The sequence below is a fragment of the Ranitomeya variabilis genome, chromosome 5 (genome assembly GCF_051348905.1).
Source record: "Ranitomeya variabilis isolate aRanVar5 chromosome 5, aRanVar5.hap1, whole genome shotgun sequence".
NCBI classification, from domain to species: domain Eukaryota; kingdom Metazoa; phylum Chordata; class Amphibia; order Anura; family Dendrobatidae; genus Ranitomeya; species Ranitomeya variabilis.
In genome coordinates this window covers 446,856,729-446,874,868 of record NC_135236.1, presented here as the reverse complement: position 1 = coordinate 446,874,868, position 18,140 = coordinate 446,856,729, and positions in this window count along the sequence as shown.

The window sequence follows — 18,140 nt, the reverse complement described above, 5'->3', positions numbered from 1 at the left end:
GTTAGATGTGGAGATTTTGTATTTTCTGTGGTGGATATTTTCTAGTGTTTTAATACTGACCGCATAGTACTCTGTCCTATCCTTTCTATTTAGCTAGAAGTTGCCTCCTTTGCTAAATCCTGATTTCAGTCTGCGTATGTTATTTCCCTCTCCTCTCACAGTCAATATTTGTGGGGGGCTGTCTATCCTTTGGGGATTTTCTCTGAGGCAAGATAGTTTTCCCTTATCTACCTCTAGGGGTAATTAGTCCTCCGGCTGTGTCGAGATGTCTAGGGAGTGATAGGTACATTCCACGGCTACTTCTACTTGCGGTGTTAAGTCCAGGGTCTGCGATTAGTACAGGTACCACCTTCTCCAGAGTACGTCTCATGCTGCTCCTAGGCCACCAGATCATAACAGTACAACTGGCCAACAATGAGTTAATTGCATCTCAGAAGAAGGAAAGGAAAGTGCTGAGCCATTTTTTTTCTGTAGTCTGTTGTGCCTTTTCTTTCCTCTTTACCTCTGGGTGGTTCAGGAGTTTGGCGCTGGTATGGATGTTCAGGGATTGGCTTCTCGTGTGGACCAGCTTGCTGCTAGAGTACAGGGTATTTCCGATTATATCGTTCAGACTCCGGTTTTAGAGCCTAGAATTCCAACTCCTGATTTGTTTTTTGGGGACAGGTCCAAATTTTTGAGCTTTAAAAATAACTGTAAACTGTTTTTAGCTCTGAAACACCGTTCCTCTGGTGATCCCATCCAGCAGGTTAAAATAGTAATTTCTCTGCTGCGCGGTGACCCTCAGGATTGGGCGTTCTCCCTGAAAGCTGGAAATCCTGCTTTGCTTAATGTAGACACCTTTTTTCAAGCGCTAGGGTTATTGTATGATGAACCTAATTCAGTGGATCATGCTGAGAAGACCTTGTTGGCCCTGTCTCAGGGTCAAGAAGCGGCAGAATTATATTGCCAGAAATTTAGAAAATGGTCTGTGCTGACTAGATGGAATGAGGATGCCTTGGCTGCAATTTTCAGAAAGGGTCTTTCGGAATCTGTTAAAGATGTTATGGTGGGGTTTCTCACGCCTGCTGGTCTGAGTGATTCTATGTCTCTGGCCATTCAGATTGATCGGCGCTTGCGCGAGCGCAGAGTTGTGCGCGCTGTGGCGTTGTCTTCCGAGCGGAGTCCTGAGCCTATGCAGTGTGATAGGATTGTGTCTAGAGCTGAACGACAAGGATTCAGACATCAGAATAGGTTGTGTTTTTACTGCGGCGATTCTGCTCATGTTATTTCTGATTGCCCTAAGCGTACTAAGAGAATCGCTAGTTCTGTTACCATCAGTACTGTACAACCTAAATTTCTGTTGTCGGTGACCCTGATCTGCTCATTATCATCATTTTCTGTCATGGCATTTGTGGATTCAGGCACCGCTTTAAACTTAATGGACTTGGAATTTGCCAGACGTTGTGGGTTCCCTTTGCAGCCTTTGCAGAGTCCTATTCCTTTGAGGGGCATTGATGCTACACCGCTGGCTAAAAATAAACCTCAGTGTTGGACACAGCTGACCATGTGTATGGGGCCAGCTCATCAGGAAGATTGTCGTTTTCTGGTGTTGCATAATTTGCATGATGCTATTGTGCTGGGTTTCCCATGGTTACAGGTGCATAATCCGGTATTAGATTGGAAATCTATGTCTGTGACTAGTTGGGGTTGTCAGGGGGTTCATGGTGACGTTCCTTTGATGTCAATTACCTCCTCCCCCTCTTCTGAAATTCCTGAGTTTTTGTCAGATTTCCAGGATGTATTTGATGAGCCCAAGTCCAGTTCCCTTCCACCGCATAGGGACTGTGATTGTGCTATCGACTTGATTCCAGGTTGTAAGTTCCCTAAGGGCCGACTTTTTAACCTGTCTGTGCCGGAACATGCCGCTATGCGGAGTTATATTAAGGAATCTTTGGAGAAGGGGCATATTCGGCCATCTTCTTCACCATTGGGAGCAGGTTTTTTTTTTGTTGCCAAGAAGGATGGCTCCTTGAGACCCTGTATTGATTATCGCCTCTTGAATAAGATCACGGTCAAATTCCAATACCCTTTGCCTTTGCTTCCTGATTTGTTTGCTAGGATTAAGGGGGCTAGTTGGTTTACTAAGATTGACCTTCGAGGGGCATATAATCTTGGGGTAATTAGTCCTCCAGCTGTGTCGAGATGTCTAGGGAGTGATAGGTACATTCCACGGCTACTTCTAGTTGCGGTGTTAAGTCCAGGGTCTGCGGTCAGTACAGGTACCACCTTCTCCTGAGTACGTCTCATGCTGCTCCTAGGCCACCAGATCATAACAGCGCCCCATATAATACTCCAAGCAGTATAATGAGCCCCATACCTTGCTCCATACAGAATAGGTCCCACGTAATGCGCCATACAGAATATGATGGGCCCCATATAAAGTTAGAATATATGATGGACCTCATATATTGCTCCAAACTCCAAACAGAATGGGCCCCAGATATTGTTCCAAACAGTATATGATGAGCCCTATATATTACTCCATACAGAATGGGCCCCATATAATGCTCCATATATAATGGGCCCCATATGATGCTCCATATATAATGGGCCCCATATGATGTTCCATATATAACGGGCCCCATATGATGCTCCATGCAGTATAATGAGCCCCATATAATGATCCAAGCAGTATAATGAGCCCCATAGATTGCTCCATACAGTGGGCCCCATATAATGCTCCATACAAAATAAGTCCCATATAATGCTCTATACAGAATATGATGGGCCCCATATAACGCTCCAGTATATGATGGGCCCCTTATATTGCTCCAAACTCCAAACAGAATGGTCCCTATATATTGCTTCAAACAGAATGGGCCCCATAAAATGCACCATATACAATGGGCCCCATATGATGCTCCACATATAATGGGCCCTATATGATGCTCCACATATAATGGGCCCCATATGATGCTCCATATATAATGGGTCCCATATGATGCTCCATTATATGATGGGCCCCACATAATGCTCCATATATAATGGGCCCCATATGATGCTCTAGTTTATAATGGGTCCCATATTATGCTTCAGTATTATGGGCCCCATATGATGCTCCATACATAATGTTACCCATATAATGCTCCAGTGTATGATGGGCCCCATATGATCCTCTAGTATATGATGGGCCCCATATATTGTTCAAAACATACACGTGTCTCTGACCAGCGACTCACTACTTTCTCCCCCCTACATGGGTAAGAACTATTTGCATCTTGCACTATGATCGGCACTTTATAGGGGGCACCCCCGGAAGAAGCTATCTGCGAAACGCGCGTTGGGGTGAGGTGGGACGCTGAACCAGCTACAGGTAGATATGGTCATTGCTGTTATATGTTCGGTACTTATACAGTTTAGTATTGGTTGCACTATATATGCTTAGGCTATGGTTAATGTTATGTACCTTTATGTATACAGCGCTACCCTGCCTCATACTACAGGTGCTTTTTAGCATGATATATGTGGTGGTTCCCCACCTCTTGTTTAGGTGCTTGTGCACTATGGCATGGAATATGTGTTTCCACTAATAAAGCCTTGTTTTAACTACATTTTGGATCTCTTCATGTTTTTCGGCTGCCCAGTATGGCAGATCGAAGTTTTGTGAATCCCCTATATAATGTATATAGACTGCTGTATATACAATATATAGGTGATACTGTGATTATACACAGATTTAGCATCCAGTATCACCTATATAATGTATATACAGCAGTCACAGTATCACCTATATAATGCATTTACAGCAGTCTATATACAGTATACAGGTGGTACTGCAAGTACTGTACATACAGAAAACAAAGCTTCCATAATAGGACTCACCCAGGTCCCTGAGATGGGGGGAGGATGACGAGCTCTGAGCTGAGGTGGGTCCATCGTTGGCCATGCACAGGAGATGATCCCAGGCTGGGGCTTGTGGTGAGTAATAATAATAATCTTTATTTTTATATAGCGCTAACATATTCCGCAGCGCTTTAAAGTTTGCACACATTATCATCACTGTCCCCGATGGGGCTCACAATCTAAATTCCCTATCAGTATATCTTTGGACAAGGGACCCGTGTAAAAGAGGAGACGGGGAAGGGTAACAAGGTGCACGGGGCACAGCACATAGAAGGGGAGGGGGTGCACAGGGCGCAACTCACAGGAAGGGAGGAGGTGCTCTGGGCGTAGCACACAGGAGGGCAAGGGGGTGCACGGGGCGCAGTACACAGGAGGGGAGGGGGTGCACAGGGTGCAGCGCACAGGAGGGAAGGGGTGCACGGGGCCCTGTGCACAGGAGGGGAGGGGGTGCACGGGGCACAGCACACAGGATTGGAGGGGGTGCACAGCGCACAGGAGGAGAGGGGGTGCACGGGCCCTGCGCACAGGAGGGGAGGGGGTGCACGGGGCACAGCACACAGGAGGGGAGGGGGTGCACGGGGCACAGCACACAGGAGGGGAGGGGGTGCACGGGCACTGCGCACAGGAGGGGAGTGGTGCACAGGGCGCAGCTCACAGGATGGGAGGGTGTACACAGGGCACAGCGCACCGGAGGGGAGGGGTGCACAGGGTGCAGCTCACAGGAGGGGGTGCATGGGGCTCAGCGCACAGAAGGGGAGGGGGTGCACAGGGCGCAGTGCACAGGAGGGGAGGGGGTGCACAGGGCACAGCTCACAGGAGGGGAGGAGGTGCATGGGGCGTAGCGCACAGGAGGGCAGGGGCTGCACAGGGTGCAGCGCACAGGAGGGGAGGGGGTGCACGGGGCACAGCACACAGGAGGGGAGGGGGTGCACAGAGCGCAGCTCACAGGAAGGGAGGAGGTGCTCTGGGCGTAGCGCACAGGAGGGCAAGGGGTGCACAGGGCACAGCGCACAGGAGGCGAGGGGGTGCACGGGGCACAGTACACAGGAGGGGAGGGGGTGCACAGGGTGCAGCGCACAGGAGGGAAGGGGTGCACGGGGCCCTGTGCACAGGAGGGGAGGGGGTGTATGGGCACTGCGCACAGGAGCGGAGTGGTGCACAGGGTGCAGCTCACAGGATGGGAGGGTGTACACGGGGCACAGCGCACTGGAGGGGAGGGGTGCACAGGGCGCAGCGCACAGGAGGGGGTGCACAGGGCACAGCGCACAGGAGGGGAGAGGGTGCATGGGGCCCTGCGCACAGGAGGGGAGGGGGTGCACAGAGCCCTGTGTACAGGAGGGGAGGGGGAGCACGTGGCCCTGTGCACAGAAAGGGAGGGGTGTAAGGGGGCCCTGCGCACAGGAGGAGAGGGGGTGCACAGGGCCCTGCGCACAAAAGGGGAGGGGGTGCACGGGGCCCTGCGCACAAGAGGGGAGGGGTGCACGGGGCCCTGCACACAAGAGGGGAGGGGGTGCAAGGGGCCCTGCACACAAGAGGGGAAGGGTGCATGGGGCCCTGCACATAGGAGGGAGGAGGGAAGGGGGTGCATGGGGCCCTGCACACAAGAGGGGAGGGAGTGCAAGGGGCCCTGTGCACAGGAGGGGAGGGGGTGCACGGGGCACTGCGCACAGGAGGGAACGGGGTGCACGGGGCCCTGCGCACAGGAGGGGAGGGGGGTGCATGGGGCCCTGCGCACAGAAGGGGAGGGGGTGCCCGGGGCCCTGCACACAGGAGGGAAGGGGGTGCACAGGGCAATGCGCACAGGAGGGGAGGGGGTGCACTGTGTACATATATACTGTACTAACTGCACCAGAAAATGAAACTTAAAGCAGTGAATGATGATGATGAGGGGATGATGGGGCACAGTGGCCTCTGTGGAGCACACATGCAGCATTAATGGGGCTGACCAGGTATATTGGGGGTCCGGGCAGAGAGTTTTGGGGTCCCTTCCCCTCATTATACCGGCGCCGCCCTCCAGGGGCCCTATACTCACAATGTCTCACAAAACCTCACAAAACCCTAATCATGACATACAAAGCCATCCACAACCTGTCTCCTCCATACATCTGTGACCTCGTCTCCCGGTACTTACCTACACGCAACCTCCGATCCTCACAAGATCTCCTTCTCTACTCCCCTCTTATCTCCTCTTCCCATAATCGTATACAAGATTTCTCTCGCGTATCACCCCTACTCTGGAACCCTCTACCACAACACATCAGACTCTCGCCTACCATCGAAACCTTCAAAAAGAGCCTGAAGACCCACCTCTTCCGACAAGCCTACAACCTGCAGTAACCACCAATCGACCAAACCGCTGCATGACCAGCTCTATCCTCGCCTACTGTATTCTCACCCATCCCTTGTAGATTGTGAGCCTTCGCGGGCAGGGTCCTCTCTCCTCCTGTACCAGATATGACTTGTATTGTTTAAGATTATTGTACTTGTTTTTATTATGTATACCCCTCCTCACATGTAAAGCGCCATGGAATAAATGGCGCTATAACAATAAATAATAATGTGTGTCTGTAGAGTGTCCCCAGCCCCGGAAAGCGGTGCAATTCTCTCGGTGCCGGTCCTCTGGGGAACAGCCGTGTCTCACTGCCCATCATCCTGCCTACACAGTAGTAAAGCAGGAAACAAAAAAAAAAAAGCTGCTCTGACGCTGGTGCTGGCCAGCATCAGAGAGAAGAGCCCTATGCGTGCCGTGGCAGCCCTTTAAAACTTGCTACTGAAGGCCCCGTGTGCACACACTCTCATGCTTGCACACACTTATGGGGCCGCAGCCGCGCGCACAGGGCCGCCGTGGCGAGCACATACTGTCAAGTGCCACAGCGGCCCTTGAGAGCGAGAGCGCGCAACACAGCAGGCCTTTAGATGTTTTAAAGGGCCAGCGGCCCACTTTGTATGGCAGAGCCGCTGGCCCAGCGGGTATCTGCCCGGCAGATTAGCAATCCGGGCCTGAGGTACGTCCAAGGTCATCTCCCTGCATTTGATGCGGACTCCATTGCTGATCCCGCATCTTTCATTGCTTATGACAGCTGATCTGATCAGCAGATCAATCTTTGATCAATCTTTGACAGCGGCATTTGACACGCGCCGGGCGGAAGTGCATCACAGGTCCCCTGTCACGTGATTGCGAGGTTCTAATTGGTTGTCATGACAGCCGGGATCTGCAGAAGACCTCCTTGCCTGTCATTGTGAATCTACTATAAATGCCGGCTTGTGGTCAGCATTCATAGGAGATTGTGATTTTTGCTGCACATGGCAGGGTTAAAGCACTACTATGTGTAGCACAGGTGATCAGATGATCACAGCATCAAGTGTCCTAAGGAGACTATTGTAGTTAGTAAAGAGTAAAAAATATTTTAAAAAATATTAAAAAGATAAAAAAACCTAAGTTCAAATCACCCCCTTTTTGTCCCATTCAAAATAAAACAATAAATAAAAATTGAAAATACACATATTTGATATTACTGCACTCAGAAACATCCAATCTATTAAAATCTAAAGTAAATAACCGGTAAAAGGTGTAACGAGAAAAAAAAAACAAGAAATGCCAGAATTAACTTTTTTTCCTGCCTCAACATTGCAGTAAAATCCAATAACAGGTGACCAAAAATTTGTATCTACCTAAAAATTATATCAGTAAAAATTTAAGCTCAGGGAGCAAAAAATAAGCCCTCAGGCAAAAATAATGAAGGGTGCTAGGACACGGACACAAACAGTGGTGCAAAACTAAAAAGTGCTTGTGAAGAACAAAAAGGTGAAAAAACACTAATGCTGTCCACTAGTTTTTTGCCTGCCTAGCCTGTGGGGGTTGGCACCCTACTTTTCAGCGGATATGGCGCCCCCACTCGGCGGCGGCTGTCCCTAAGCTGACCCTCCTGATGATTAGGTGTCAACTTGACAAAAGATGTGAATAATTATGCCCCAGGTGAAACTATTGGAGAAAAGTCTCACACCTTAGAAATATGGACTAAAAAGCAGCGCTCAAATGATGATGTTTTATACGGCAGCTACCTAATAAACATAGCTTGACAGCAAAAGATGTAAAAAAGATACTCCTTTGAGGCGTGTCTTTCCACATCAACCATAAGTATCTTTTTTACATCTTTTGCTGTCAAGCTATGTTTATTAGGTAGCTGCCGTATAAAACATCATCATTTGAGCGCTGCTTTTTAGTCCATATTTCTAAGGTATGAGACTTTTCTCCAATAGTTTCACCTGGGGCATAATTATTCACATCTTTTGTCAAGTTGACACCTAATCATCAGGAGGGTCAGCTTAGGGACAGCCGCCGCCGAGTGGGGGCGCCATATCCGCTGAAAAGTAGGGTGCCAACCCCCACAGGCTAGGCAGGCAGAAACTAGTGGACAGCATTAGTGTTTTTTCACCTTTTTGTTCTTCACAAGCACTTTTTAGTTTTGCACCACTGTTTGTGTCCGTGTCCTAGCACCCTTCATTATTTTTGCCTTATCAAAGAATGGCTTTGTTGTCCTTTATATCTTCCTGTCATGCATGACTGTAAACTTGTCTGAAACACTACAACTAGTGTGCAAGTAAGGAGTCATAGGGCAAGCCGTCGAGGAGTGGGGGCGCCACTCTCGTTTTTCATGTTTAGGGTGCCAACCTCCGCTGACAGGTAGAATTTATTAGGACAATCTGTACTTAGGGTGACATAGAGTGCACGGTTAAGTGTTGTTTGTGTATAATTGTTTGTGGCTGTTTCATGTTTTTAGAGGTTTAATATTAAAGGTTATATTTTATCTGATATTCTGATAAATTAAGGGTATATTTTCTTGCTACACAATTAGAATTCTTATGTACCCATAGCTATTCACAGCTTGTGTTATTTCTTAAATCAGACAATCACACAAAATAGTTAATAAATAACATTTCCCAAATGTCAACTTTACATCAACACAATTATGGAAACATAATATTTTTTTGTTAGGACGTTATAAGGGTTAAAAGTTGACCAGTGGTTTCTAATTTTTCCAACAAAATTTACAAAACCTTTTTTTAGAGACCAACTCACATTTGAAGTGAGTTTGGGGGGTCAAAATAATAGAAAATACACAAAAATGACACCATTCTAAACACTGCGCCCCTCAAGGTGCGCAAAACCACATTCAAGAAGTTTATTAACGCTTCAGGTGCTTCACAAGAACTAAAGCAATGTGGAAGGAAAAAAATGAGAATTTTACTTTTTTCACAAAAAATTAACTTTGGAACCAATTTTTTTTTATTTTCACAAGGCTATCCAGAGAAAATGGACCACAAAATTTGTTGTGCAATTTCTCCTGAGTATGCCAATACCCCGTATGTGGGGAAAGCCACTGTTTAAGTGCATGGCAGGGCTCAGAAGGGAGGGAGTACTGTTTGACTTTTTGAATGCAAAATTGGCTGGAATCAATGGTGGCTCCATGTCACATTTGGAGACCCTCTGATGTACCTAAACAGTGGAATCCCCCATAGTTCTAACCACAACCCTAATCCAAAACACCTCTAACCCCAACATACCCCTAACCCTAATCCCAACCATAACCCTAACCTCAACCCTAACCCCAACACACCCCTAAACCTAATCCCAACTCTAACTATAACCCTAACCACAAACCTAACCCTAACACACCCCTAACCCTATTCCCAACCCTAACCGTAATCCCAACCATAACCACAACCCTAACCCTAGCCCAACCCTAACTTTATCCCAACCCTATCTTTAGCCCAACCCTAACTTTCGCCCAACCCTAACTTTAGCCCAACTCTAACTCTAGCCCAACCCTAACCCTAGCCCAACCCTAACCGTAGCCCCAACCCTAACCCAAGCTTTAGCCCAAACCTAACCCTAATGGAAAAATGAAAATTATTTTTACCTATCTAAGGGGGTGATAAAGGGGGTTTAATTTATTATTTTTGCTATTATGATCACTGTGATAGGGTCTATCACAATGATCAAAATGAACCAATAGGAAAAATATCCTAATGTTGCTGGGTGCCGGCCGGCAGATCTCGCACATACACCTGCCATTTTTTTCCCGGAAGAAGACGCTGTCAGCCGGGGAATTTCACGGATATGCAGGGACACCGAAGCTACCGGGGGAGATCAGGGGACCCCATTTCTCTCTCCTCTGATGTGCGATCATATCAGAAGAGAGAGAAATTAAATGGGAAATTGGCCTTTGGGGTCGGTAACAACTGATCCGAATCATGTTGTCTGTAGTCTCAGCTACCCCCGGTAGCTGAGATTCTGGAGAAATTCCGACTCTGAGGGCCGCTATACCATTATTTCTCAGTGCCTTTAAAAAGCAACGCTGAGGCATAAGTACCCTTAGCTGCCGCCGTTAAAAGGCGCATCGGTGGTCATTAAGGGGTTAAATAAAAGAATCTACACATGTTTGGTAGCTGCGTACTTGTAATGACCTGGAGAATCATAATGGCAGATCAGTTTTAGCATTTAGAAAGCATGGTTTAAAAAAAAGCCTGAAAAGCAATTGTGGAATTGCAGTTTTTCTATATTTCACCGAATTTGGATTTTTTTTTCCTGTTTTCCAGTATACTATATAGTAATATCAGTGGTGTCGTGCAAAAGTACAACTTGTTTCACAAAAAATAAGCCCTCATATGGCTATATTGATAGAAGAGTTGTGGCTTTGGGTAGAAGGGGAAAAAAAAACGAAATAGCAAAAACAGAAAATCGCAGGGTGGTGAAAGCATTAAAGGGGAATTCCCACAGCCTATCCCAATATGCAGTAGGTGTAATAATAATAATATTAGCAAAAACCTCCAATTAGAAATATAGTATAGTTTTTCTGATTCGCTATGCCTCTTTCCTCATGTGACAGTTAGTTAGCAAGCTGCTAGTGCTCGTAACCATGGAAAGCTAAGGTCCTACTGTGCCTGCATGTGAGTCTTATGAGGGCTTGCTTTTTGCCAGATGAGTTTTTATTGGTACTATTTTCAGGCACATCACATTTTTTTGATCTCTTTCTATTTCTATTTTTGGGAACCAGAATGAACAAAAACCAACAATTCAGGAAATTTTTTTTTGCCATTACACATGTGGTAAAATTGTTAAGTCAGCTTAGTTATTCGGGTCAGTATTACAGCGATACCACATTTTTACACGATAAAAACTATTTTACAGAAAAAAAATTTTTTTGCATCGCTTTATTCTGAGAGCTATAACTTTTATTTTTCTGCTAATGGAGCTGTATCATGGCTTGTTGTTTGAGGGACATGTTGTTTTCAATGATACTATTTGTATTTACATTTGTGTACATTTGTCATTTTAATATACTTTTTGTTTGGCAGTATGATGATAAAGCATAGTTTTTTGCACTATTTTTTTTTACGGTGCTCACTGAAAGGGTTAACTAGTGGGAAAGTTTTATCGGTCTGGTCATTCTGGACATAGCAATACCTAATCCGTGTACTTTTGTTTATTTTCTGTTTTTACATAAATAAATATATTTTTTGCATTCATATTTTTTTGTTCTTTATTTTGTGATTTTTTTAAAAAATATATATATATTTTTACAATTTTTAAGAACTTCTTTTTACACTGTACCAGGATGGTACATCAACTTTCCCTGATCGCTGATATAATTCTCTTGCATTGCAATTGGCATTAGATCAGTGCATCACAGGCAAGGAGGAGGCCTGTCAGCTCCTGCTCTGAGCAAGAACTTACAGGTCACCATCCCTAGGTGACCCCGTTGCCATCATTAGACACACGAGATCAACAGCACAATACGATCGCATTGCGTTGTGCCGATGTTAGCGTAGAGGGAGCGCCCTCCCTTTGCAAGGCACCTCGATGTTACTGTCACTATTGACAGCGACATCAGAGGTTTTAGGCTGTGTGCACACGTAGCAGAATTTTTGCGTTTTTTTCGCTAAAAACCGCGAAAAAAACGCTCACATTAAGCATCCTATTTAATAGAATGCAATCCGCATTTTTTGTGCACATGCTGCGTTGTTTTCCTGAGCGGAATTGCATTCCAGAAAAAAACGCAGCATGTTCATTAAATTTGCGGAATCGCGGGGATTCCGCACACCTAAGAATGCATTGATCCGCTTACTTCCCGCATGGGGCTATGCACACCATGCGGGAAGTAAGCAGATCATGTGCGGTTGTTACCCAGGGTGGAGGAGAGGAGACTCTCCTTCACGGACTGGGCACCATATAATTGTTAAAAAAGAAAGAATTAAAATAAAAAATTGTGATATACTCACCCTCTGATGGCCCCGGAGTCTTCCCGCCTCTCAGCGGAGCACGCGGCCACTTCTGTTCCTATAGATGCTTTGTGTGAAGGACCTTCAATGACGTCGCGGTCACATGACCGCGATGACGTCGCGGTCACGTCACCGCGACGTCATCGAAGGTCCTGCACACAAAGCATCTATAGGAACGGAAGTCGCTGAGGAGATCGGCTGTCTGCGGAAGGTGAGAAAAACCATTTTTTTAATTTTTTTATTATTTTTAACATTCTATCTTTTACTATTGATGCTGCATAGGCTGCATCAATGGTAAAAAGTTGGTCACACTTGTCAAGCACTATGTTTGACAAGTGAGACCAACCTGTCAATCAGTTTTCCAAGCGATGCTACAGATCGCTTGGAAAACCCTAGCATTCTGCAAGCTAATTATGCTTGCAAAACACTAGTTTTTAGCGGGAATATGCATGCCAATTCCGCATGCGATATACCCGCGGCAGGAGTTGCACAATTGCCGCGGAAATTTCCGCGGCAATTCTGCAACGTGTGCACTTGGCCTTAAACTCCCATGATCGGTGCTGGCAGGAAAGCTAAAAACATGAATACACATCAGACAAATAAAATATAAAATATAAAAATGAGGAGAAGAGGATGTGCCAAATGTAATCAATATGTTAATACATCATATCATATGTAAACCCATGCAATTAGGCATAAATCAGAAGACATTTTCATGTGCATAGATTGAAAAGGAATACAGTGGGTACGGAAAGTATTCAAACCCCTTTAAATTTTCCACTCTTTGTTTCATTGCAGCCATTTGGTAAATTCAAAAAAGTTCATTTTATTTCTCATTAATGTACACTCTGTACCCCATCTTGACTGAAAAAAACAGAAATGTAGAAATTTTTGCAAATTTATAAAAAAAAAAAACTGAACTATCACATGATCATAAGTATTCAGACCCTTTGCTCAGACACTCATATGTAAGTCACATGCTGTCCATTTCCCAGTGATCCTCCTTGAGATGTTTCTACTCCTTCATTGGAGTCCAGCTGTGTTTAATTAAACTGATATGACTTAATTTGGAAAGGCACTCACCTGTCTATATAAGATCTCACAGCTCACAGTGCATGTCAGACCAAATAAGAATCATGAGGTCAAAGGAACTGGCCAAGGAGCTCAGAGACAGGATTATGGCAAGGCACAGATCTGGCCAAGATTACAACAGAATTTCTGCAGTACTCAAGTGTCATGATCCAGACCGGGTTTTGAGTCCTGATTTCCCTAGTCTGGTCATGTCAAGAGTTAACCTTTCTCAGCCTCTTTCTGGGTTCAGGTTAATCTATTAATCGCCGCTGCTTCCTGCAGGCAATGTCAGTTATAGTTTTTGCCTAGTGCTGCTGTAGCTGACTCTGATTTGTCCTGCTGCGTTTGCTGTCTCTGTCGTGTTTCCCTTTAGTTTGCTGACTCCTTAGCTTTGACTTGGCTTGTATCCTGACTTGCTTCTATCTTTTGACTTATCCGCTCCTGACCGCTACGGACTCCCTGACTTATCTCTGACCGTGAGTTTACTTACGCCTTTGGTACTGCGCTACAGTTTACCTGGCTTGTTTGACTAATCAGCTGCCACATGTGGTGGCCTCACTGCTGCACTGTAGGTCAGCTCTGTTTATGTGCAGTCCTGCCTCCACACTTCTGCAATCTAGTGGAGCCCGCACCTACCTGCATTGCAGCAGCGTGACATCAAGGTTCCTAAGAGCACATGCAGAGCCCCAGAGTCCTGGTCGTTGCAGTACTGATGCTCCGCCGCTAAGGGGAGTGATGGTACGCCTGATGGCACTGAAGGAGTTCACCTGACCAGGTATCACAGACACCAATACACTTCATAGTCTGGCCTCCAGGGGGACCTAAGGGCGCTATGTATTAGGCCACTCCTCACAATCTGGTAAAACTGGGGGTTAGATAGAAAGTTAGTGAGAAGCTGACTGGGTTGGAACCAGGCAACATCCTGTGGCAGAGGGTGTTGCAGGGGAAGATTCAGGGGGGTCCCTGTCAGGGGTGGGATCCTGACAGAGGCCTAGCAAAAAGGACAGAACGTTAAGGAACCGCGCCTGCACTACATCGCGGCGGTATCTCAAGAAAGGACAAGAAGCGAGGTTTATTGTGGAGAGTGAGAAACGAGATCAAAGCAAAAAGGAGATAACACCAGTAGGAGTCGTGCTGTAAGATCGAGGCAACATCCTACTGAGGCGCGTAGCCGGCGGCCGGAACGCCGAGGAAGTATCTGGCTCCAAGCAATACTTCAAACCAACGGCAGGACAGTTAATTATAGGTTGGCTGTCTCACCTAAATCACCTAAGCAGACATAGGGGGCAACTGTGGGAGAGGGGCGTCACTAGGGTCCCGGAAGAACTCCAGGCCTACCCGTAATACGGGTGCGTCCTATCCATATGATCTGGGGGACGGAGAAGAACATCAGAACAGACATAAGTTGTGGGAAAGAACATCAGAAGCAGACACAACAGTTGTGAGGACTATCCCATGGTGCTCAGCAGGGAAGTACTACAACACACAGGCGCTAGAAGGTAGGCACAGATTTCCACCTGCAAAGGGAACTCTGGAGGTGCCATCGGACCGGCCGGTCTCAGATAGCCCTGTTAACCGTACTCTGGATTGAGGATCTTGAAGCCTTCAGTAAAGAGGTAAAGAGACTGCAACCCTGTGTCCTCGCTATTCATTGCGACCTGCACCACGCACCACCACCTACAGTCTTTCATTGGACTTCCCTTAGCAGGGTCACGGACCAGGTCTAGCCTCCGTGACAACCCCAGAACCGAGACAGAGAGGCCCGGTACCGAGTACCCCGCGGCCCTGCGTCTGGGGGCGCTCCAAACTTGGCGTCACGAACAGGATCTACATAAGCCTGAAGAATCAGGTCATGTGTGCCTTGGAACTGTGATTTATTGTGCTTGAACTGTGACTTATTGCAAAGACTGTGGATTGCCACTTGCCGCCAAAGGTTCCCACCAAAACCGCCGCCATTACAGTGCAACAAGGAGTGCAGGAGAAGAAGAAAGGCGTGGAAGTGGGCGTGAACGAGCTGAAGAGCGCGAAAGACAATGGCCGCCCAGTCTAAGTATTGCTGTATCCTGAGGACGTGTCCGTCAGCAGCTGAGGTCCGCCTTCTCATCCTCTTTGGAGGGTGGAGACCATGTAGACGGGGCCTCCCACGAAAGAGAACGCGGGAAGACGATCTAAAAGAAGGGACAGACATGTCGGCCTCCAAGCAGCCATGTGGGGATGACCCGACCCAGCGCCAACCCGCATCGGTGGGAGCAAGCCAGGACCCACCGCTACAGCAGGCGCTGACTGCTGCAGAGCTGCTTGTGAGAGGAGGACCCACCAGCCGCTCGCCGGACGAATGGGTGGCTGCGGCCGAGGCCCGGCAGGAGGAGCGGTGCCGAGAAGCCCACGCCCGGGTGAGTTCCCGGCTTGTCCACTCTGCGGAGATTCGCCTGTCCCCTGCGTTCCCTTCTTCGCCCGACCCGACCGCGGAGGACTCAAGGACCCCGTCACCGGGCCGTGAACCGCAGGAGCGGGACCTGAAGCTGATGCCATGGATAGAGCACCAGCGGCGCCAGGTGACCGCATGGCGGGAGAGGAAGGAGAGGGAAGCCCAACGTGTGACCGTGAGCTCCACCCGTCCTCGGCTGAGGGGGGTGGATTTGGGGCCAAGCCTATCTAAGCCCCAGAGGGCTACCTGTGAGGTGAAGCCCTGGTGGAAACCATCTTCTGATTTATGAGCCTGAGCTGCTGAGATTGTAAATAGTTAACTGTTCATCTTCTGTGTTTGCTGCTACTAGTACCCGACCAGGGTTGTTCTTAAAGGGATCCCTTTGTTTACCCAGGATCCCTATTGTTTTTTATTTTTGTTTTTGTTTTCCTTTTTGCTTTTTGTTCACCCATGTTACAGAGACTACCGAATCATGGACGGTGAATGGTTCATAAACTGTGTTGTAAATAGTTCGCACCCTATTAAGGGTGCCCTCTACTGGTTTTACAAGAAAAAGAACTCTTTGCGAAGACACTGTTCCTGGAAACAGTATAGGAGTTCCTGCCTTACACGGACTTGCAACTTGAGCAGTTGCACTACCTCCAAGAGACTTGGTCCCCTCTTAAAGGGGAAGTTCACCATTTGCACTTAATGTACAATGTTGCTTTGACAGAGAGTGAACGGTGATAATGTTTTACATAGAAAGTTATATGTAGCTAGTCATAGAAATTGTTTGATAATGTTGTTAGAAATTGAGGACAGGAAGTGAACCCGTAGGGGTTAGTGGGTGAGTCCTCCTAGGAGCCATAGCGAGATGGTTCAGTGGTCCTGTGCTAAGAAAAGAGGCAGTAGGCCTGGGCAGATAGACAGGCGGTCCTGCATAAGACAAATCAGAAATCAAGAAGAAGGTATTGCACTTAGAAGAGAGAAATGAAGAAAAGTTAATTTATATTTTAGGAGTTTTACAGTAAGCCTTTAGTGGATCCAGCTTATACGTCCTTAGAGGCAAAGTTAAATTATTGTTCAGAATTTGCACTTAGTAGAATACCCGGCTGGGTAATAAAAGTTATTTATAGTGTGTTATTTAAAAATATTTAACCATGTTTTATTTGTAACGTTCAAGTGTCCTCACCTCCCATAAAGGGAAGCTCTGTTCAAATTTACTTGTTTATTGAATTTTCAAAATTTGTATGTCTTTTGCTGACATGTATTGTTGTTTTCTTCCCAGTCCGGGAGTACTGGATTTAACCGGGGGGGAGTGCAGCACCCCAGAGTCCTGGTCGTTGCAGTACTGATGCTCCGCCGCTAAGGGGAGTGATGGTACGCCTGATGGCACTGAAGGAGTTCACCTGACCAGGTATCACAGACACCAATACACTTCATAGTCTGGCCTCCAGGGGGACCTAAGGGCGCTATGTATTAGGCCACTCCTCACAATCTGGTAAAACTGGGGGTTAGATAGAAAGTTAGTGAGAAGCTGACTGGGTTGGAACCAGGCAACATCCTGTGGCAGAGGGTGTTGCAGGGGAAGATTCAGGGGGGTCCCTGTCAGGGGTGGGATCCTGACAGAGGCCTAGCAAAAAGGACAGAACGTTAAGGAACCGCGCCTGCACTACATCGCGGCGGTATCTCAAGAAAGGACAAGAAGCAAGGTTTATTGTGGAGAGTGAGAAATGAGATCAAAGCAAAAAGGAGATAACACCAGTAGGAGTCGTGCTGTAAGATCGAGGCAACATCCTACTGAGGTGCGTAGCCGGCGGCCGGAACGCCGAGGAAGTATCTGGCTCCAAGCAATACTTCAAACCAACGGCAGGACAGTTAATTATAGGTTGGCTGTCTCACCTAAATCACCTAAGCAGACATAGGGGGCAACTGTGGGAGAGGGGCGTCACTAGGGTCCCGGAAGAACTCCAGGCCTACCCGTCATACGGGTGCGTCCTATCCATATCATCTGGGGGACGGAGAAGAACATCAGAACAGACATAAGTTGTGGGAAAGAACATCAGAAGCAGACACAACAGTTGTGAGGACTATCCCATGGTGCTCAGCAGGGAAGTACTACAACACACAGGCGCTAGAAGGTAGGCACAGATTTCCACCTGCAAAGGGAACTCTGGAGGTGCCATCGGACCGGCCGGTCTCAGATAGCCCTGTTAACCGTACTCTGGATTGAGGATCTTGAAGCCTTCAGTAAAGAGGTAAAGGGACTGCAACCCTGTGTCCTCGTTATTCATTGTGACCTGCACCACGCACCACCACCTACAGACTTTCATTGGACGCCCCTTAGCAGGGTCACGGACCGGGTCTAGCCTCCGTGACAACCCCAGAACCGAGACAGAGAGGCCCGGTACCAAGTACCCCACGGCCCTGTGTCTGGGGGCGCTCCACACAGTGGCCTCCATAATCCTTAAATGGAAGTTTGGGACCATCATAAGTC